A 24399-nucleotide genomic window follows, 5' to 3' on the forward strand; every position below is an offset into this window, starting at 1 on the left:
CCTTTCCTCTTTTCCGTCTCGCTTTCACCCCTGGGAAAGATGCCGAGCCTATTATTCTTTCTTTCTTTAAACAAAACTGGGTGCCTAGGCCGCGCAGCGTCCCCTACCCTATTCATCATAAAAATTATATACAGTGAATAAAACATTTTGAATTATATAACAATGTGGTAACATTCTAATAAAGTAACCATGATTAGAAGTATGTACAAACTTGATCGGAGATTTACATTAATTGCCATTGAAAAATGAATACAGCCATGATTAGATTTGCCGAGCATATTAACGAAATTTTCGAACGATATAAGCTTTCGAATTATTTAGATATAGTGGTGAATAAAAATTTGAAACAAGAATCACACATTGACATACCTGCCAACTTTTACGCATTTGGCGTAAAATTTTATTTCTGTATTTAAAGTGGTAGTAAAATATATGCTTCCTTGCATTTATAAACTTAATTTATAACCTTTTTGATCCACCACTATTTTTTAAAAAATTAATCATTTATATTAATATGTAATACTGTTTTGATAATCCGCATAAGCTAGTTCAAAATACTGTGCATGTTTCTGCCAGAAATTGTAATTTATAATTCCATTTTGCTACCAGTAGGGAAAATCATCCTCAAAATGATTAAAAGTTGGCAGGTATGCATTGATAAATTACCATACCTGCCAACTTTTACTCCTTCCGAGAATGGATTTTCAGAGTGGTTGTAAAACAATAAACGAAAAACAATCTGACTCAAAAATATATTTATATTTTGATTCCGTTGAAATTCGCTTGCGCAAGGATTATTATGCTTTGATATATTTATTGTAATAATTTATATGTAGTGGTGATCAAACTCATTTATAATTATCATTATAATTCAAAAAGTTAATTGGAATAACCTGAGTATTGCTACCACTTTAAATATGAAAATAAAATCTTCCGGAAAATCCGGAAGAGTTTGCAAGTATGAATTACTATTTACTACTCGATAATAATTATTAATGTCCGGTGCAATGTAGCATCTCCGATATAATTTTTCTTTTTCAATTTGATCAAAAGCTTTTTTTTTTAAATATGAATAATTTAAATTGTAAGTCATAGTGGTAGTTACGATTGATTAATTAAGGAGATTATAAATAAATAAATGTGAATTAAGTTCCTACAACTTTTTACATTTTTGGTCACCCGTGGCGTCCCAGTAAGTAGTGACAAGGACTTGATAATTTTTTATTTGATCACAGTAATTTTCGGTACATGAGCCGCAGAATAAATTAGAATTGGGTCCAAATAATATAAGCCAGAATAATTTTAATATTTGGCTAATTTACTGGCTAATAATTTGGAATTCTTATCGTAGACCCTATATGTTATCGTAGACCCTACATATTACAGCTTTTCTAACAGTCACAGAAAAAAAATTTAAAAGAATGTTTAAAAGAGAGAAAGAATTTTTCGAATATTTATTCATTATCGATTTACCTGCGCCGTCGCTTTCGATACAAAATCTCAAAACTAAATATTACTTTTGCCAGACGAAAACAAATAATGTGAAGGACGTTGCGATTAATCGATAAGAGAATGCATAAATATCGACGAGTCCGGCAGCCGCCACGTTGAGAATCCAACTGGTCAAGATCATGCTTTCTCAACAGGAACGTTTCGGCTGATTCTTTTTTTTTCTTTTTTTTTTTTTTTTTTTTTTTGTCAATACTAGACGAATTGTCTAGAGTGGATTATTCTATTACGTGACTTGTTTTGGTTGTAACTCATTACTAGAGCCCGGATTTTGATGACCTAAAAAGTCTCAACTAATGCCCTTAAAAAGTGCAAAAATGCCCTTAAAAAGGGCAAAAAATGCTATTATAAATATCCAAAAATTGCGCAAAAAATGCCTTAAATAAAGTAAAAATATTGAATTAAAAAAATGTTTTGCTCTTTAAAATTATTATGAGTCATTTAAAAATATAAAGCAATGCAATACTTGTTCTACGTTCATTAAAGTTTGAAAAATTTGTTTTATATCCTAAAATAACAGAAAAAGGAAAATATATTGACACCAAAATATTTTTAATATGTATGGAAACTTTAATGGATATAACAACTTCCATTTCATAATATTACTAAATATCAGAATTACATTGGATTATTAAATGTTTTGTGATAATTTGAAATGTAAGCGAGCGTCTCCTGTCTGAAAGTAAATTTTCATTCCTGCAGAAGCTTCTTTCAACGTCTACTGATGTTATAGGTGCGTACTTGAAAAAGACGGTCTCACTTACTGACAATTTTTCGTCAATTTGAAAAGATTTTGCTTCACCTGTTAATATTCTATAGATTTTCTTCATTGTTTGGAAGCCAGTGTAATAATGAAAATTGATGAAAAATAATAAAAATTGGAAAAAATTAACAAAAAACTTTAAAAAATGCATTAAAATGCAAACTACACCCCAAAATTTAAAGAAAAATGCCCTAAAAATCTAAAAAAAAAGCTCTAAAAGACAAAAAATGTCCAAAAATGCAAAAAAAATGCAAATGTCATAAAAATCCGGGCCTTACTCATTACTAAATAACTGTGAGGTGAACTAATATATATCCCAACTATGAACCAGACTAGAGTATTTGTTATCCTGATTTAAAATTCTATTTTAATGTGATCAGAGGCATATCAAAGAATTTCATCATTATCATCATCGAAATATATCTGGGCACCTGGGGCCGTTAGCGGCCTTTTTCCCATTCGTCTTGTATTGTGGTCTTTAAGGTGGTTCTTTCTGGTAATTGGAATGCAATTGGAATAAAAGGAAATTAAATATTTTGTATTTTAGTTAAAATTACGTCACTACAAAAATGAGCTGCCATCGGTCTGAGGTTTACGTCTTCTCTTAAGTTTTCAAAATTTCGTTGAATCCTGCGGTGTCACAATATATGGTCTTTTCATAAGATCTGAAATTTTGCTTTGCAATATGATGATCTAAAAAATCTATGTTGAGGTCGCGATGTATGTTTTTATTGCGGATAAACCATCTTGCTTTTGTTATTTTCCTGAGGATTTTATTCTGGCATATTTTGAGTTTTTTAAGGAGTGATGTGGAGATGTTGCACCAAGCTGGAGATGCATAAGTCAGGATGGGACGGATCATCGAGATGAAGAGTAACCGTTTAGGTCTGAGTTCCATTATATCAAAGAATTTCTGGGCTAAAACACTATCTTATTCCAAAAATTTGCATTAAGAAATACGGTATTTACAAAAAACATTAAAAAAGCTATTTTTTAGAAATAATTATCAAATTTAAACTACCACTTTTTTTATTTAAAATGTTGCTTCTATATTAACTAAATTTAGATTTTGTGGTGGATCATTCTTTTGGCTGTCATAGATTAAAAACTGTCGACGGAAGTTGACAATGCGTAATAATAAATTTCTTAATAAACTTCTTAAGACTGAAAATCACACATTAGTATTTACTCTTTTTATTATACTATATTAGTATTTATCTTTTTATTATTTACTCTTTTTATTGCTTCTCAACCGCGACCAAAAAGTAATAACTAATAAAATTAATTGAAGAAATTAATATTAGTTACAATTTATTGAATATTCCTTTCAGTTTATTGGAATATTAACGAGTAATTTTTTATTTTAAAAATTATTAATTTGAACTATAAGTCATAGTGGTAGTTATTAAATAATTAAAAGTATGATAAATACATAAAAGTGGATTGAGTTTCTACCACTTTTAACATAATTTTTAGTCGCCTATGGCTTCCCTGACTATTTACATTTAAAAAAAAATTCTTATGCATTCACTTTTCTAAACATATATAAGTTCAAAATGTAGAGAAAACATAGAAAAATTACAGAACAATGAAAAAAGGGGAAAAAAAAGAAAAGTAATAATGAAAATAAAAAAAGAAACCGGAAAAAATTAACAAAATCCGGAAAATAAAAGATATAATCTTTTCATCAGCTCCCACGATTATATCAATAAAAAGGGGTGCTTTCTAATATTGTATCAATATAGCCAAAGCAAAATATATCAATACAGTAGTGTGAGGAGCACTCAAAAAAGTTTACAACAAATAAAATAGAATACATTAAATAAAAATATCGCGTAACAACAGAAAATAAAATGTAAATAAAAAACAGAATAAAACATAAAACGAAATCTATAGATTTGGTAGCGAATTAAAATGAACTTACATGAATAGGAAATTTTTCAAGATTGATTTAAAATATTTTGGTTACAAGATTGCAAAATATGAAACTAAAAGCTCAAATTGAGGTAAAAGCGTAAATAGAGGGATTTCGTATTAAAGTGAAGCAAAATATCATACCCCTTGACAAGACAACAACTAAACTTAACTAACAAAAAGATGAGATTTAATATCGTTTGATATAAATTTATTCGAAATTTCAATGGCATGTCTACTGAGTAAAAAAAAAAAAAAATACTTTTGCTCTCAATAAAAATATTTGCTCGCTCAATACTGAATGCAGTAAGTATTTGTACTCAATTTAAATTTCATAAGCTTTACTTTCTTTTTACAGAATAATGAATATGAGTCTGAACTTCAAAAGCCGATTCCGAAGTTATGGTTTGTAATAATAAATGATATTTAAAAACTTTCTCGATAACTTCAACTTTTAAAATTAACCTAGAAATTTCATAAAAAAAAGATTTTTTTAAGTAATAATAATCATCGATATTAACGTTTAAAAATTTCTGAAATTTTCTGCCAAACTAAAGACGCACACATAAACACAACTCTTTAACTGCTATAATGACCATGTTTAATTTTTGGAACGTGTTGTGTTCTTCAAAAGATTAAAGACTGGTAACTGTGTTCTTTCATTCTTAGCATTTGTATTGGAGAAGCTGAATATCCCTATCAATCAAACTGTATATTAGTTACATAAAAATCTATATTGTTTCTAAACTACTCTACTACTACTAACTATTCAAGTAGTTAAGGAGTGCCTATCCTAGACGGATATCTGCTCCTTCATCGAGTTTAGGTAAAAGGAAGGGAGGTGCGGTACTTAACATTTGTTAAATCGCATATAAATACAATTGGGAAATCAAATCTGGGTTAAATATAAGTCGCAAATGGTACATAAGATAATAAAAACAATAAGACATTTACAGAAGAAAAGATATTTACAAATGGGGAGGACTCCCTCTGCACTCCCTCGCCTCCTCCCGGTAGCAGGGTTTCATTGGTGTAGAGTGCAGAGTTTGTCCAGAAAGATTAAATGAAATGCCTAGATAAAACGCAGTCGCTCAGGAAAAAAGCGGTGATCGGGCTGAAGTTTCTATTGTTTTCGATAAAATCAATATCTAATAGTTTGTTGAAATCACACATAGAACAATTGCATACCTGCCAACTTTTAATCCCTTCCATTATCATTTTTCTCAGTGGTATTAAAATGGAATTAAAACTTCAATTTTAAGCAAGCAAATGCGTTGTATTTGAGAAAGCTTAAATTGACAACCATGATAGTAACGCATATTAATACATGTGCTTAATTTTTGGAAGAATAGTGGTGATCAAAATCATTTGAAAATTAAGTTTATAAAAGAAAAAATGGTATATATTTACTACCACTTTAAATATGAAAACAAAATCTTTCGGAAAATCCGGAAGAATTGGCAGGTATGCAATTGTTTCTAAAACCAAGCAGTTGCAAGGCAACGGGTGAGTAAAAATGAGAAAATCTATTAAAAGAGATAAAAATTAGGAACTTATTTTAGCATATTTCTCTCTGTTAAAGTATTTACAAACTTCGACTGATATGGAATTCGGAGCACCTGCCACCGAAACGGACAATTGACTCCTTCATGTGAAGTGATACCTTTTTGAGACTGGAATTTGACAGTAAGGCAAGTTATGGTGAGAGTATGGGAGAGGTAGTAACAGTCATTTTAAGTTTATCTTCTACCATATGGCTGGGTGATTTCGAAAAAATTAAACCGCATCTGGGCACTTGAGGCCTCTTGCGGCCCTTTTCCCATTCATCTTTAGCTTGATCTTCGTGGTGCTTCGATGAGGTTGTGGAATGCAGATAAAGTAAAGAAGTATTCATGTGGATCATTGAGGTTCTGACTGTGTAATTATATGCAGTAGGGTGATAGGACTATATTGTGAAAGTATGAACTTTAGCTAAACTGATATGATGAAAATGAGGCAATGTATGTGTTATTGATGTCGGGAATATGATGCATATCACTGCAATAGAGTGCTGCTATTGTTCTGATGATTTCGAAAAAATTCTGTTCTGTTTAGCTGGGGAAGTTATTTTAGGAAAAACTAAGCATCTGAAACAAGCAAACCTCTCGTTTCTAAAAGTAAACTAAATTTCATGATATGAAATTAAAGGCAAGCTTAACACGTTCACGCCGGGGTGACTCACCGGTGGATCACGCTAGATTGTCTCATCGAGCGGCGCACCGGAGTAAAAACTGGTAGCAAATAAATTTCATTTTTTAGTTTTTTTTTCGGGAATCAAAAAATTCCATAACTACCAATTGTTTTTAACGGATGCAATTTTTATATTGAATTGCTTCTTTGCCGTGATAAATTCCAAAGATGATTTTCACTTCGAAACTAAAGATTTACTTCTTTAAGGACTTGATTTGTCGTTACAACATACTACAACTTCAAAGATATTTAGGACCTCCTAGAATACGACAAAACAGAATCGGTTAGTGGCACTTCGCGCCAAACGCCGAGATAACCCCAATATCCAGCATCCAACCGTGATAAATTTTAATTTTAACTAATATATAAAATATTTAATTTCCTTATACTACAATTGCATTCCAATTATCAGAAAGAACCACCTTAAAGATCACAATCCAAGACGAATGGGCAAAAGGCCGCTAATGGCCCCAGGCGCCCAGATATATTTTGATGATGATGATAAATTTCCTTACAGTGAATTGTTATTGTTGAGAATAGATTAACTCCTCCCGAATATTATCTAAGATTGATAACAGTTCTTCTACAAGTATTTTCTCTTTTCCGTCCCGCTTTCAGGCGCAACACCCGGCATGAACGTCTTAAACAAAGAACACAATTACTTATTTGTTTAAAATAGTTTTATAGTTCCCTATAGGTAAATTTGTTTTTACGCATAAATTATATCAGTGACATTTCTATTGACGGTAAATTTTATTGATCAATACGGTTTTCATAACACCAACGTCATTTAAGCACCAAGAAAATGACACCGAGTTAAATTAAAATAATGACGAGTGAAATATCATGTACCTTTATTAACATCTTGAAGTCAATGGAGGTAACCCCTAAGAACAACCAACGGACATTTTACTGTGAAACAGAGAGTGGTCGTTCCAGAGAAGTTTCACTACTAAATATGATTTTTTGAAAGAAAAAACTTTCAACTAAAATGCTGTATGTAAATGTTATGCATTTTGCTGATATTCACCATCAGCAAAACTATCATTCAGTTCGAAAGTTTTTCGTAAATTACCCTTTTAATGAAATCAATCTTGAAAAATTAATTTACTTGATGGTTAAAAATCGATATTGTTTTATAAAAAGGGCATATTTAATTCGAGAAAATTGGCTTACAATTTTGAAATTTTTTTTTTACAACTGTATTTTTTATAAAAATTTGATAGTATATTGAATGAAAATGAAAAGGGATAATTTGTTACGGGAAAACAATACTTTCCTTCAAAAATCAGCAGTATTTTTGACTGTTTGACAATAGATAGTTTTTTATCCACCTACCTTGTTCATTACCTAAAAGAAAAGAACAATAATTGTAATTTGTGCAATAGATATTACAATAGATACAGATTACAATACATATTATTTTTTTTATTAACAATGGATATTATTTTCATAAAAATAATCTACATGAATTGAAAACATTATTTATATGAAAAAACTAACATAATATGAAGGAATGGAGTAGCAAGGACTCATAGACAGAGCTGAAAGTTTATTTACGGGGGTTGAGCAAAATTATGCAAACGTTCTAATACTAATTCTATCTAAACATTCTTTTAGCCGTAAATATTTAGGAAGATTTTTAATGGCAACACTGCTGGCACAATTTGAAAGATCATACTTAAAGCGCATGGAAATTACTTTATTTTTCCCGAGTAGTGAAAGGTGTCTGGTGCGCGCTAAATCTGTAGTGTCACAAAGTCCGCCATATCCGCATGACAAATCATACCTTTTGGGGTACTGAATTAGAGATTGATCTTTCTCTGGTTCAAGTCAAAATAACGATCCTTGGATGAATGAATGTAAATATGAATGGGCCTCCCATTTAAAAAGGGGATCTGCGTGTGTTTTGCTGAAGTGGTAGGTCATAGATAGCACCATTGAAAAGCAAGAAATGCACCCTCTGCCTTAAATTCGCTTGATTTCACCAAGCTGGTTTTCTGGTGTAGGCAAGTAGCATTAGAAACAACAACAACAATTTTAATCTTCTTCTTCAGAATTGTAATATTTATTTTAGAATGCTTTTTTATAAATAGTGGTATTAAAGAAAACAAAGAAGATTTAAATTTTTTTACGTTTATTTTAGTGGATGGAAATTTTGAAAGTTTGAAAAAGACAATATTTCTAAAAACTTCAAGTATGATCTTCAAAATTGTGCTTCTAACTTTGCAATGCAAATTCTTCCAAAAACATTTGCTGCTAAAAGTAAGATTTTTTTTAAATATAAATTTAGTATAGAAGTGTCTGCATTTCTATTTTGCAATTCATAACTTCTTTTTGTGTATCCTATTTTGTAATGTTTAATTTTGTAATTCATATATCTTTTGTGAATCAAGACGGAAAAAGAGCAAAAACAGATCAGAAAATTAGTTTATTTCAGCTTGTTTTCGGGAAGAATAAAATATCCATCACAATAAAAACTTTTTAACTGTTATAACGTATAAATCGGCCGGTTTCTTACCCGAGAGAAAGTAAATAGTGACAAATGGTTTATAATTAAGAATAGTCGGAGCTCATTTTACTCCCTTCCTCTCCTCTTTACTTTTAACCCACCTTATAGACTTAATTGCAACATAGACCACACAGATAAGACCGTTTGTAGCAGGTTGATCCTAAATATATTAAAGTTGATTTGAAGCAATTTTAGATAAGCTACATTTTTTTCATGGGTAATATTTCAACATTGAACTCCATATTATTGTTTCTTGACAGGTACTTTGCAAATTTCCGGAGTTTCTACCAGACAGTAGAACAATACGAGAAACTATTTGCCTACGCACAAATCGTGGTGTTTTTCCTCAAAGCTGTTCAAGAAAAAATGTTCTCCTTGAAAATATGGCTTATCATTAATAAAGGTTATTTGACTTTTATGCTTATTGACTTTTTATACTTAAGTTTAATTTGCTTATAGGTAGTGACAGCTTAAATCTTTTTAAATACAATTTATCAAATCAAGAATAAAATATTAAAGTAAAAACTTTGCAACCGCTAAGAAAAATATTTCGCAGTTACTACGCGCGATATTTTAATATATTACATTAAAAAGAAGGACTCATTATTTTTGAAAAATGAATTTGCTCTTTAATGGGGTTGCCAGGTGCGACTAAAATAGCAACAAAAATGCTGATTAATAGAATTTAAATACTTACTTTTAAAAGAATGCTTAATAAAAATTTATTAAGTCAAGTTTAATTTTAAATATGAATAATTTAAAATGAAAGTCAAAGTGGTAGTTACAATTGAATAGTTAAAGAGATAATAAATAAATAAAAAAGAGAAACCAGCCTCTACCACTTTTTACATTTATAGTCACATGCGGCAACCCAGTGCAAGGAAATAATTGGAAAGAACTGTCTTTTTACGAAACATTTTAGGCAAAAATTTATAAAAATAATTTTGACCACCAGCGAGATAAAAATAATTTTTTACTACTTTACAAATTCAGAGATTATTTTCTAGTGATAGCGAAATTTGTGTTGCAAAACTTTTATTCATTTACGAAATTTCAATTATAGTAATTCTTCCCACCACGACATATTTAAGCATATAAGTAAGGTGCCACTTTATATCTTTACATGGTTACCAACTTTCAACGGATTTTGTAAAAAAAATTTCTAGTGGTAGCTAAGTTTATGTTTTAACATGTTATTTTTTTTTCATCGATTGAAACCTATTTTTCACCCCACTACAGGTAAATGATTCAAAAGTTCATATGCAACGCCGCTTTGTTCGAGCACTTTTGTGGCGAGGCTTTTAAAATGTTCGCAAAATCACCAAAAATCCCGAAAGCTTTGGGTTTTAAATGCCTACCACTATATAAAATACGTTGCAAAAAAGTAGTAGTTGGCAGCGCTGTAAAATCACTTTAAAAATTAAAGAAAATTCTACATCGTCTACTACCACTTTACAAAATCCGAAAAAGTTGGATCCCTACACAGATTTATCACAAATAATTACGATTACTTCACGATTACTTCATATTATATACTAGCTGGGTGCCTTAACAATGAGGCAGTGGACAGGTCTTTTTTCTATCCATCCTTGGTCGATGAGGTAGGCAAGGATGCCACGAGCGACTAAAAATATTAAAAAAAAACTCAATTTTTTTATTTAATCTATTTAATTATTCAATCGCAACGACCATGACTTACAGAGCAAATCATTCGTATTTAAATTGAAAACATTCATTAAATATGTCTTCAATTGTAAACTGAAAGAAATATGCTGGAAAAAGTTGCTAGTTTTAATCGTTTTTACCACTTTTTTAGTAGCTCGAGCTCGTGGCATCCCTTGGTAGAACAGTGCAGTGACATATTCATGATTCAGCGATGCCAACTTGCTCATCTTCATACCTGTAAACTCTTCCGGATTTTCCGGAAGATTTATTTTCATATTTAAAGTGGTAGCAATACTCAGGTTATTCCAATTAACGTTTTGAATTATAATGATAATTATAAATGAGTCTGACCACCACTACATATAAATAATTACAATAAATATATAAAAACATAAGAATCCTTGAACAAGCAAATTTCAATATCACAAATTCCACCTGGTATTTCAGGAATAAAAATATCCGTTATGTCACCTGTACGCCTAGCTTTCTTGACTTATTCAAAATTAGTTCTATCAAGTATTTTCTTAAGAGCACTGGACACTTCAACCCCCTTATATGGTCTTCCTCTAACTACGACCCAGATGACCCTAAGTGCAGGAGACGGCCTAAGGCCATTCTCCATTACTATAATAATCTCCAAGACATCGTTTGATGATTTTTCTATCCCTCTGACTGGCTCCTCTATCATCATTATTACCCTTTTCCACCTTCTTGGGTTGGCCCAATACTTCGCGGAATTACTGCGGCTCATTTTGATTCAATTTACTAATACAACTACTAACAATGTTAATCACTAACTGCTTATTTTTCAATAATTATATATAAAATATAAATAATGATTTATAATAAATAATTAATTTTATATATATATATATATATATATATATATATATATATATATATATATATATATATATATATATATATATATATATATATATATATATATATATATATATATATATATATATATATATATATATATATATATATATGTTATTACCTGTCTGTGTTATCCCTGTTCTATTTTCTTTTCCTTAATTTTATTTAACAACTAACATTAAGTTGACTAACTCAAATAATTTTAATATCAATGGCCTTTGATTCAGTTTATAATCATATAATTTACGGAGGTGGCCTTTTTGGCCAGGTACTCCGGTGCACCAATTATTAGTTTCCGCAGTTTGCGCAAGCAAATTTCAACGGGACCAAAATATAAATATATTGTTGAATCAGATTGATTTTCGTTTATTGTTTTACAACCACTCTGAAAATCCATTCTCGGAAGGAGTGAAAGTTGGCAGGTATGCAACTTTTTAAAAAGATATTTCAAGTGGTAACAAAATTTAAGCCATTTTTAGTTTAGTATTTATCTTTTTAAGTAATTTTTCCACCAAAATTCATATCAGAAATTCGAAGTACCTATCATACGAAATGTAACTTAACTGCAACTATCTCGGGTTTACTCTTATATCAAGTAGGCGTAATTATCCTTATTCTGGATATTTTTTCGCAACCCATTCAATTTATTAAAACTTTCCAAAAAATCGGAGCAGTTGGCATCCATGGTGATTTGCTACTTGGTTTTACATACATCTGAGTTTATATTATTTATATTTATAAATAGTTGCGATCTAAGTTCTGTAAATCAAACGTATTCAATTAGGAATAATATATTATTCTACAATAGCCTACCTTACCATAAATTATACCACTTGTTGAAGTTACTAACGTATATATAGGTAACAGATAGGTATCTTACTGATATGTTTACTACACAAATTATCATTAAAGTTACTGATATGTTTACTACACAAATTATAAAAGATATGTTTTATATAATTATGTTTATAATATTAAATTTATAGTGGTACTTTAAATAATATTTTTTTAAATAAATATTTAAGCATTGAAATGTTTTTACTAACAAGAAAGATATTCCTGAACAATCATAAAATATGATAGCTATGCTGTAGAAATTTTGAAACAGTTGGAGGGTGTGCTAATTTAATTCTTTTTTTTTATTTTTTCTATTCCAACAGTGAAAACGTTCCACAAAAAGCGCAAAATTGACAGCTATATAACTGGACACCGATTAGATTATTGTACTTCTGTTCTAAAAGTTGTAATAATTAAATGACAGTTTGTTTTTTTAACAATATATTTTTATTGTTAATTAATTTTGCGGCATATTTAAAGTTCTTAAATAAATAAGAAATCTAATTTTAACTATTTATGTTTCAATATTTTACGGAGTCATCATTGAGACATTTACTAGGTGATTTGTTATTTTTGTTTTCCATTTTTTATACCTACCACATAAAAACTAACAAGTAATTTTAACTTATTTTATTATTACATAAAATTAATTAAAATGATCAGAATAGTAGACGATGAAAAATATGGTATTGATTTGTACATATATGTGGCATAATTATTTAAATAAAGTTATGATAATTTTCACCAATTTTATTGACATTTAAAACTATAACTTAATTTCTATATTTGTTATAAAAAATAATAACAAGCATTTTTGGTAGGAAAATGTGAAAATGATTGTTTGTATACATAAAATATATATGATTTAAATATAGTTTTGTCAATTGAGTACTTAATTTCGAGGCAATACTATTATTTAATTTTTATATTTGTAATTCTAAAAATTTTATAAATGTATTAATTGAAAAAATTCTTACATCTGGATTGGATTCTAAAGGCAGCCATTTCTTTTCGCAAGACATCTTTAGTTGCTATCGTAACACGCTTTTGGGAAAATGACCGTCACGAATCGCCACTCATATGAGACTTTGAGGCTCGTTTCGATCGCTTGGAACTGGCGACAATCAGCGCCATCGCTTATTCTTCTTTTTTTTTTACCCTCCCCCATTGATGACTAATTGTTAAAGAACTTTGAAAATGAAAAAAAAAAAAAAAAAATTTAAATCCAGTTTATTGAATTGTTGTTCGTTTCTTTTTTGTTGCTTCTTTTACTTTAAAATAGAAAATCGAGTCAAATTGGCACGCAGCAGCCAATCAAATCTAGACAATTACTGTTTCTAAATCAACTGTTGACAGATTAAACAAATGTATTTTCTGCTCTTAGAAAATCGTATAAAACAGGACTGTAAATTTTCTGAAAATATTATGTCCTGGTAGAAAAAACATTTCATTCAAACAATTATTTTTTTTAAAAAAAAGAAGATATCTATGTCTTCTACTATTCATTAAAAATAAAATATGTTTATTAATCTGTGAAATTAATAAAATTAATTAATTGATACACATACCTGTATTGAGACGTGCGACTAATAATTAATAAAGTGGTGGGCAATAAAATTTAAAATTTTGTTAAAAGAGATTAAAATTTGTAACTTTTTCTGGCATATTCTTTTCCGTTTACAATTGAAAGCATACACATTGAATACTGCCATTGAACTGGCTTGATATATGTTGATTCGAAGTACCTGCCCGCAGTAGCGGGCACCTCCCATCTTCATCTGTGTTGTGCCCATAGTAGGCGACTGACACTGTCTGGCATGAGAAGGCATTGAAAGGAAATAAGAATTTTAATTATCGATAATTTGAATTATAAGTCATAACTATTGTTGAAATTGATTAATTAAAGAGAGTATAAATAAATATAACACTTATTACTTTCTATGCTTTATTTATTAAATGCTACCTGTTCCGCTCTCGACAAAAGATTTTAAAAAGTGGTAGAGAATTAATTTGATTCATTTTGTTTAATTTTCGATATTACTTTAAGAGACTCGCTACGAAATAGTACGACCAGAAATGGTATGCCATATGAATATTTGAATTATTTATGGAAACATGGAATTAAATTAACACGTTGAATGCCATGGGGGTCACCGATGACTGGCGAAGTCAAGATTATTCGAAACACATAATTCGAGTAAATGTTTAATATTTTTATACTATTATTGTTACTAAAATGGTTTGAAGAAATGAATGTAATATAGAACATACAAAAATAGTTTTATTTATATACACAGAGATGCCAACTTGATCCGGACAGCGAATAAATATTTTCAAGTGGTAGTTTATTAATTGTGATTCTTGGTTTAATAAATTCAATTTAGTAGATTTTTATCCACCACTATTTCTAAACAATTCGTAAGCTTGGCATTCAACGTGTTAAATTTACTAATCTAACAGGATCAATATAAATCTTTTCCCCACTAGAATAACTATTTCCTAAAAACGGTGTAAATTGTCATCTTTTCACACATTTGCAGGCTTGTGAGCTCATTATACAGACGGTTTATAAGCCCTTGATTGTGAAAATTCATGAACTTTTATGTATGCGTATATAGTCAACGAATAGTCAGGGAACGTAGAACCGGACAGAAGCAGAGGGGCTTTAGGCCCCTCATATTTTATAAATGAAGGGACATAACCCCTTCTAAAATTACAAATTTTCTCTCAATATTTATGTAATTAAATTTGCAATTAAAAAAATAGGTATTTATTCCTGCCTGAATTCTAAAAAAAAAATGCCCTCAGCAGAGGATCAAAATTGTGATGGCATGTCTTCGGATCATCCTCAGGGGTGTTTCCCAGACCGTCGCCAATAGCCCATCGTGCAGCTCTAGTGCGACGTAAATTAACTACAACAACAAATCTGGAAGAAAAAAATGTCTCTATTTCTAGTTAGTTGTAACAATTCTTCGCACTCCGATGTCTCCACTGAGGCACCGTCAACAGTCACCACTTTAAAATTAAGAAATTTTATATCTTAATAGTTAGTAACCACTTTATTATAAGAATTTTAATATTGTGTAATAATACTATATCGTGAATTAAAACAGCTATTGTACTGATATTAGATCGTTGGGCATATAAAAGTACACGGAGTGCAAATGGTTAATAAAATTCGAATCATGAAGTTAAAGTTGCCAATTCGAATTCTTGAGAGCCATTCAGGTTCAGATAATTTGGACTCGGTTAATACTATATATATATATATATATATATATATATATATATATATATATATATATATATATATATGGAAGTTAGTGCAGCATAGGAGTAAATAACGACGATAGTTTAACAAACATAACAATTTAATAGAAATTAAAAGGATGGAAGGATACAGCAGTTAACATTATTGACATGACTCGTGAGAGCTGCCTTCTCGCAGTGGTCTCCGGAATGCATGTGACTAAGAATTAAGAGTGTTCTATGGTATAAAGTAAGAGTTAATTATAAATTCAGGAGTTTCCCTTCGGGACTTCCCCTTTTGGACTGGCTGGCGCCTCTCAATTACAAGGAAGTAGTATCACATGATTTCTTCTCAGTATTACATGATAAAGAATGATGCAATCGGCTGAGATATTACACCATATATATATATATATATATATATATATATATATATATATATATATATATATATATATATATATATATATATATATATATATATATATATATATATATATATATATATATATATATATATATATATATATATATGAGAGAGACCTCCCCCACTCGTGAGAGACTCCACTTCCACTGGTCACTGTAAATAGTTGTATTTATGGATAGTTTAATATTCTCCCAAAACCAAAAGTGTAAGAATTTATTGTTGTTACGGCTGGTATTCTGTATTTTCCCAAAATTAGCAGCCCTAGTATAAACTTTTTAATATTTTTCGAACTATGAAATTTCATTTCGTCTCTCCGAGAACAAAGTGTAAGAAAGAATTAAGAACAATATGATGTAAGTTTTAAAATACACAAAAACGGCGTTTAACTATTGAGTTTTTCTTTATTTGCTATTGGATGGATTTTTTTTTATCCTCATTTTGCCATTTTTTACACTTTTCTGTTTGAAATTTTTTTTTTTAAAAAGTCAATCACAAAAGAGTAAATCAAACTTTTTACCCTTGAGGTTCTTACAACGGTTTAAAACGAAATTGGTTCAGAATATCGTAAGGCAATGCCTACTACATTGAAAACATTTCACACTGTTTTTATAAGTGAGCTGCGCAAACTAATTTTGCTCATAAAACGAATTGCGATTATAAAAATCCCAGAAAGAAATTTCGCTTACTTTAATATTGTTAATATTTGATCAATTAATATGTGTTGGTCAACACTGAATTAACATAAACCAATTATATTCATTAATTAAACAGAGTTTCCACGATCTGGAATTTTTTAAAAAGTGATAGCAAAAGTGAGATGTATCTAGATGTCTGCAGCTATGCCGATCACTGTTCTAGTGGTTAATGCACTGGACTGCGGGGCTAGGGGTTGTGGGTTCGATCCCACCGTAGGCATGTGTGATTGTGTGAATGTAACCTGCCCTATAAACGGGTTTGTGTGACGTGGGCGACGCTACTCAACTGTCATGGCTTAGCCGCAAGTGCCCATTGGGTAACGATAAGAGAGTAGCAATTCGGGCATTTTTGAGGCCAATGGGAAATAGACCCAAGGGACCGTCATTAAAATAAAGGGAAAAAATGTCTTGAGCTATCAATAAATATTTTATTTAAAGAAAATATATGTGGGTGTAAAAAATGACTCACGAATCATTTCGTAATTTACTCCCCCCCCCAAAAAAAAAACATTAATTTAAGCAGTTTATAATAGTCTTTAAAAATTCTAGCTGCCACTCGTTTGTCTTTCTCCAGGTCGTTGAAGTCAGTTCAAAACATTTCCTACCATTTTCATATTTTTACTAGATTTTCAATTAAATGACTATTTGTGTAGACTGGCTTACTGGCAGAGTGGTCTGATTTAACTACCCTTAAGAAACCGTGTGGGTACTTTCAGTAGGAGGGGATGCCCGAGTCCGCTTACAGCCTTTTTCCACCTATATCTGGATCACAATTTCTTCGCATTCTGCCAAAAAAAAATTTTAAATTGGTAGAGAAACAAAAATTGAAGATATTAGAATTTTGTTGAAATTTACTAATAGTTGATACTAGTTGAGTGTCGTGGTGGCTCAGGAGATAGAGCTCTCACTTCTTAAATATGCGACCCGGGTTTGAATCCCAGCGATGGCTGGTCTTTACGAATTCCGCATCCGGCTCGCAATGACCACAGTACTGATATAAAAATATATTCTCAGTATTAGACAGATCATGACGGTTCCCTTGTCCCCAGGATAACCGTGGGAGGTTTTCTTGTTTTTCCTCTCCATGTAGAGCGAATGTGAATTAGTTCCATCAAAAAGTTCCGAACGAAGAAAAATTTTTTGATCCAGGAGTTCCCTTGTCTTCAGGATTAGGTTTAAAATTATAAAGCTACCGAGATGAACATTGGTAGTCGTAAACTCGAAAGTGGATCGGCTGCTTAACGACGGTTATAAAATAAAATAGTTGACCCTTTTCAATGCAGTATAATCAGTCAGGCAACACTAAATCAACAAATCACTAAACCACTAAAAATCTAAAAATAATTGCTTTTAAACATTTAGCACCCATTATTCTTTAAACAACAAGGAGCTAAAGTACGTAGCTTCACTTAGAACGCACTGTGCAAGATCGCTGTTGCTAATGCCTTAGGAAAACTTTCAATCGAGATTTGCTGTTCCGTAAAGGGTTTGAAAACCAATCAGGAGGTGCCTAGAAATCACAGTAAATGTAAGTGTGAATTATATATTTATCGTAGAATATAAAATTTAATATTTGGAATAAATTTACTAAATTAGTAACACTGGGGAAGAAATTGTTTGTTGCATTTACACGAATTCTTAATCTTACTTTATTCGGGTGTAGGGATTTCAAATCTAAAATTAGTTTTGTACGGAAAGCTATAGAATTTTTTCAAAGTGCTGCTTATAATTTAGTTTAATTTTTGTCTGAATCTACAAGTTTATATGGAACATATTGGTTTATATACTTACAAATACATATGTTAGCACCTTTGCGCATAATGTGTAAAAAAAAAAAAATAATAAAAAGAACTAAACGTGTCGCCTTATAAGCTGAAATATTATATCGTGTTTTTCCTACCACTCCTCACATGGCAGAGAAGTGAAGACACTTTTTGAAATTCACGCGAGTGAATTTCAAAAAACCTTGGTCAGGATTATATCGCATAAAAGTTGCAGCTGGTAGAGAAAAACTGATTGCAGATTTCAACATCTCAGCATGGAAGTATCTGCCGTGATTTTAATCTCTAAACCTAGGAGAAAAAACCCCACTCGGATCCTTCTGACTTTAGACACATCAGCCTGCTACCAGCTATAAGCAGAAGAAATTTTTTTTTGAGCCCTTAAAATTTTTCCTTGAGATACTCTCCAATGAATAGTGAGGGCTTAGAGAAGAATTTTCAATTGTAAAAAAGCTCATTAGTTTTCTGAAGTTTTTTCAAATGGCTTTTACTTAAAACAGACGTTGGCTGTAATACTATTAGACGTTTCTAAGGCCTTTGATCGCGGATGGCACCTAGGCCATATAGTAAAACTATATAGTTTCATTTTGCCTTTAGACTTACTTCAACTACTAGACTCCTACTTAACTAACAGAACTGTCCATATCAAGTTAAATAAAGAAAACGCTTCTGTCAGAAACATACATGCCCGGGTCCTCCAGGGAAGTATCTTTGCTTTGGTCCTTCCTTGTAAATTTTCTTTACATCAGATTTCCCAAAGAAGAATGGGAATACCAATTCTATGCCAACGACAAGGCAGTTTTCCATAAAGCTCTACACCCTGATTTTGCTATTTCTAGACTATAAGACTTTGTCTACAAAATTAAGGATGAGGACAAGTGCACAAACAGGCGGGTAGCCATAAATGCTGATAAAAAGCAATTTATTAATATCTCACTGCAAAATTCACTGAAAACATACAAATTTTAAATCAAACTGCTCCAGTTATGCAGAAAACTAAATACCTTGTCCTGACATTAAATAATAAACTTACACGGAATAACCATACAAAAGACATCATTTCAAAAACCTGGAAAGCGCTCAAAGTTCTGAGACAACTCATAGGAAAACACTCAAATATACCACTTCATCTAAAGAAACTACTGTACAAGCCATAAGACCGATAGTCAATTATGCTTTACCAGCATGGTGCACAGCACCCGATCCCTTGATAAATAAACTTGACATTGTCAGGAAAAAAATATTACGATCCGTTACAAATACTCCTCACTACGTTGAGAATCAAATATTAAATGATAACTTAAATCTTTTAAAACTCTCTCAATATACTCTGCCTCAATGAATTCAATTTTTTTAATAAAGCAGAAAAATATGATAAGGCAAAATTTAATGATATCTTCGGCAAAGAATTTTTTAGTGAAAATATTACACACAGCCCATTGGCAGCTTTTTTTTTTTTACAAGATGGGATACTATCCAAGAATAACTGTAAATAGTGTAAGATGCCTTTCTTTTAATTTTATTATAATTCATATATGGGTGATTCTCACGAAATATGACAATTCACTGTCCCTTGCTCCAAGATCTAATACTACAATACTAAAAGAACTTTTCTTTAGAAAATTAATAAACAGCATTGCTGTTAGCATTTTAAAAAGACTTTGCACTAGCATTGATTGTTTTGTATAATTAAAAAATTTAATTGTACTTCAAAATTTCATGTTTCAGGCATGTCCCAAACAATGTTTCCAATAATAACTAGCTTCAAAACTTCCCATAAATTTTTCAATATCTAATTTTTTTTTATCTCAACCGGTGTAAGCATTTCTAGAATATACGCAGAGGGTATTATTTACAAAAACTTCGTTTAAATTAATTTTTCCTGTCAATAATTTGTTTGTCCCAAGAAAATCTGTCATTTTCCTGGATACTTTAATTTAGTGGTTCATAACCAAAATAGATAGAGGCAGCAATCAATATTTTATGTCAATAGATTGACAAGATACCCTCCTATATGAATGAATAAAGAACCAATTTTCTGGTTCAAAATCTATTTCATAAAATTTTTCAAGGTGAGTAGGTTTTTGTGTTGTCATTTTCCTGGCTTCTTGAAATCATTAATAACATAAGCTACATAGATTTTATCTGAATTATTTTAAGAAATTCTGTTGTTTTCTGCAGAATATAAACGTCTTAGGCCAAAATATTAAATTAAAGTAAAATTATGTGCTATAAAATGGCGAATTTGTCATTATCCTGGCTCATGAACGCCAGGACATTGAAGTGTTACCAGAATTTCTTTTTAACTGCTAATACTGTAAGGAGGAAAAGCAAATATTAACCTAATACCAAGTTTATGTATGATTGTAATATGCTTGGATTTAATCAAAGTTATTTATTAATTTAATGATTGATTATTATACACAATTTTATTCTGTACATATCAGCAACAAAAATTTTTTTGATTCTTTTTGCAGTGGATAAAAATAATTAGTTTAAGCAATTTATGGTCCATCTAACATAAAAGTTTAAGTTGAGTTACTTACCATTAACTTAAAATGATTGTTTTTTAAATTTCTAAGCAAAAATGTCATTTTCCTGGCATTCGAGATTTGGTGAATTTCTTTTTTATTTTTTTTTCTCGAGCAAATGTCAATAAACTACACTGCTGTCTGTAAGATATTAATTAATGTAACTAAAGAAGTATACAAAAAAAAATTAGATTATTTTGAAGACTTTAAATTTGAAGAAATATTTTGGTCCAAATTGTCATGTTTAAAAAGAATCACCCATATATCAGACTGGTGTAATCGGAGAGCAACCCACCACAAAAACTGCAGACAGCCATGGGGGAATTGGGTCCACTTGCTGTGCACTTATACTGCCATTTTTTTTTTTTTTTGTATTACCGTTGTTGATCAACCGACTCAATTTTTGGTTTTACGACTACTAATATTCAACTTCATAGCCTTGTAATTTTGAACCCAATCCAGAAGACAAGGGAACTCCTGGATCAAGTATAGGGAGAAATTTTGCCTTCGTGGAGGAGTTTTTGATAGAACTAACCCGCAATTGCGTTACATGGTGAGGAAGAACACGAGAACCTCCCACCGTTAGCATGACGGCAAAGGGATTCTAACTCATGATTCGTCTACCACTGAGGATATTTCACGTTAGCACTGTGGTCGGTGCAAGCCGGATGCAGATTCGAACCTAGTTTACCTCATTGGAAGCGATCTCCTGAGCCATCAAGATTCTATATTAATGTTTGTGCCTTCCATATACTAGACTATATGCCTGGCCATGTTTCTTTGAGTCATGTCAGATCCGATGAATCAGTGAGAGCCCAACAGAGCTCTGAGTAATCAAAACAATTCTAAGTCTGTTTAACTCAAGTCACACTTAGTGTCGGAGCCATTTTTAACAATTCACGCGAGTCTCTTAATTTTGGAGATTGTCCTACCTGCCAACTCTTCCAGATTTTTCGGAAAATTTTGTTTAAATATTTAATGTGGTACCAAAATATTTGCATTCATACTTGATTCTTGTTTTAACAAACTCGATTTAATATTCTTTTTACTACCACTGCAGATAAATAGTTTTAACATGCATAAAGAAGACCAGCTAGTTATCTTATTGTGTGGCGAAAAGTTAGTAAAGTACTATTTGCTGACATTATCTCTTGAATAGTTAATAGTATATGCAATAATTGTGAAATTTAAAAAAAGAAAAAAAGGCAAAGGGTCGATGTAAACCAACTGAGTGGTTAAATCAGTGGCCAATGTAAAAACCTAATGAGATAAGCACTATTTGCCTATAATAATATCCCGTCAATAATTATTTCAATATCACAGAAAAATAACTTTTTTGAAAATCTTAAAATTTGGCAAGTGCCGACCGGCCTGTGTCCTTGCATCAGAAAGGTTCTGGGTTCGAATGCCGGGCAAGGCATGGATGTTCTTTCCTTCTCTGTACTATCTGTCCTCGCTGTGGGAGTGACGTTGGCCCACCGAATATGGTGCCCCTGAAAGAGAGGCCAACGAAACTGCCCTGTATGTTCCCGAATTGACGGATGTTAACACAGGTTGGCATTGGACGAAAAAAAAAGAACAAATTTGGCAAGTATGCAATCACTATAAAATAAGAAAAATAAGAATAAAAAAAAGCAAAGCGTCACTGTAAACCTACTGAGTGGTAAAAGGAGTGGCCAATGTAAACCTATTGAGATAAACACTATTTGCTTATAATAATTATTTCAATACCACAGAAAAATAACTTTTTTGAAAATCTTAAAAGTTGGCAGGTATGCAAACATTGTAAAGTTCTAAGAAAGTAATAAATATAAAAAAATTAAATGCGGAAAAAATTATTTAAGTTCTTTATTCAAAATAATTTTTTTTTTGCACAAAAGACAACTAACATGTCAATCATTTCATAAAAAGGTGAGATATTTACAATATTAAGTTGAAGACACTGTAAATGATATCACAATTTATTTATGTAGGATAGCTGTATTTTTTTTTTCTCTCAACAAATGAAAGTTTGACACAATAAGAATGATTATGAACATACAAAATTAAATGATATAATCCTCAAAAACTAAAAGCATAAAAATGTCTTTTTTTTTAAAAAAAAAGTTTTATTTTACAAATATAATAAATAATAGAAATAACAACCTTAAAACTTTATGAGGTTGCTTTGCATTCATTGTTCATTAAATATCATACAATTTACAACAAAACACAAGAAAGCAATCAAAGATAAAGATGTCATGAGAAATCAATACAGAAATAATAATAATTAATAAGTGCATTTTCAAAACTGTGCATAGTTCAAAGCTCTTAATAGTAATTTATTCTTGAAAAAAATTACAACATGTTGAGAAACTTAAAACAAAATGCTTTTTTTCCCCAGAAATATTCAGACAAATTTTTAATAAAATGCAAAGCTTTATGTTAATCTATTTGGTACTAGATTCCTTTAAAAGACGAGTTTTATTTAAAAAGGATATTATTAATATATATTAACAATATAAATATATAAAATTGGATTTAAATTCAAAGCACAGTGCTTTTCTAAATCTAAAATAGTAGGTAGCAGAAACGAAGATTCAGTTAGTACATTAAAACAAATATGTATTAATGTTTTTTTTACAAAGGTGTTTCTTTCATTACTTAAAAGGTTAAATTTGGGGGAAAAAATTCTATTTTTAAATCAATTATAAATAAACAAATTGTAGAGAACAAAAAATTAATATAAAAAAATAAGAAGATTTGATTTTATGGAAGAAATTAACACAACTAATTTTGGGTATTATATAGAATTTCAAACGCTAATGGTGCATAATTTGTATGCTTAAGAATAGTCAATTCTGAAATTTAACTACTTATATTGATATAATTTTGAATTACTTTTTTGTAATTAAAAATCATAAAACAGATTATGAATTAATATTTCTTATTGCAATAATTTTTACAATCCTAAATGTATTTTGTGTCAATAGTTTATAATATCTGATATTTCTTGTAATACAAAATAACTATAATAATAAAGAGTTTCTAACTATATATAACATAGTTTACTAGAAAATGCACAGTAATCTCACCTTGCATTTTAAAGGAAGGAATGTTTCTTTTCAACATTCATAATTTTACATTAGTTGCTTCTTCATATGTTTCTTTTTAAGTGTTTATAACAACTGATTTCATACAAAATAATGCGCATCATTCAAACACAAACAAATAACTCCACACAATCATCTTAAATTTTGTTAGGTTACAGTTTATTCAATGCTAATCAAGAAACTTTAGGCATACAAAATTCGACATTTTTCAGATCTAGCCATTTTAAAGTCTTGTGTTTAAGGTGTTGAACAGAAATTTCATACGTATATTGGAGCAATTATCCCATTTATTCAAAAACAGCTTTTGATAATT

The 24399-nt window shown here is 30.4% G+C and overlaps 1 protein-coding gene and 1 long non-coding RNA gene across 2 annotated transcripts in view; one reads left to right on the forward strand and one right to left on the reverse strand.

The window, feature by feature from the left end:
* The window catches only part of LOC107438278 (ubiquitin carboxyl-terminal hydrolase isozyme L3), a 59078-nt gene extending 57583 nt beyond the window's left edge, over window positions 1-1495 (reverse strand). The window contains exon 1 of the mRNA XM_087158957.1: window positions 1474-1495. The gene's annotated coding sequence lies outside the window, so the exon portion shown is untranslated. The remainder of the gene's footprint in view (window positions 1-1473) is intronic.
* Window positions 1496-8557: 7062 nt separating this feature from the next.
* Window positions 8558-9343, forward strand: LOC147813470 (uncharacterized). Its single transcript, XR_015432456.1, has 2 exons — window positions 8558-8680; window positions 9188-9343. It is a non-coding gene; the product is annotated as an uncharacterized LOC147813470 (long non-coding RNA).
* Window positions 9344-24399: the final 15056 nt, after the last annotated feature.

This window comes from Parasteatoda tepidariorum, chromosome 3, assembly GCF_982258835.1.
Source record: "Parasteatoda tepidariorum strain Cologne lab strain chromosome 3, Ptep-v5.0, whole genome shotgun sequence".
Classification (NCBI taxonomy): domain Eukaryota; kingdom Metazoa; phylum Arthropoda; class Arachnida; order Araneae; family Theridiidae; genus Parasteatoda; species Parasteatoda tepidariorum.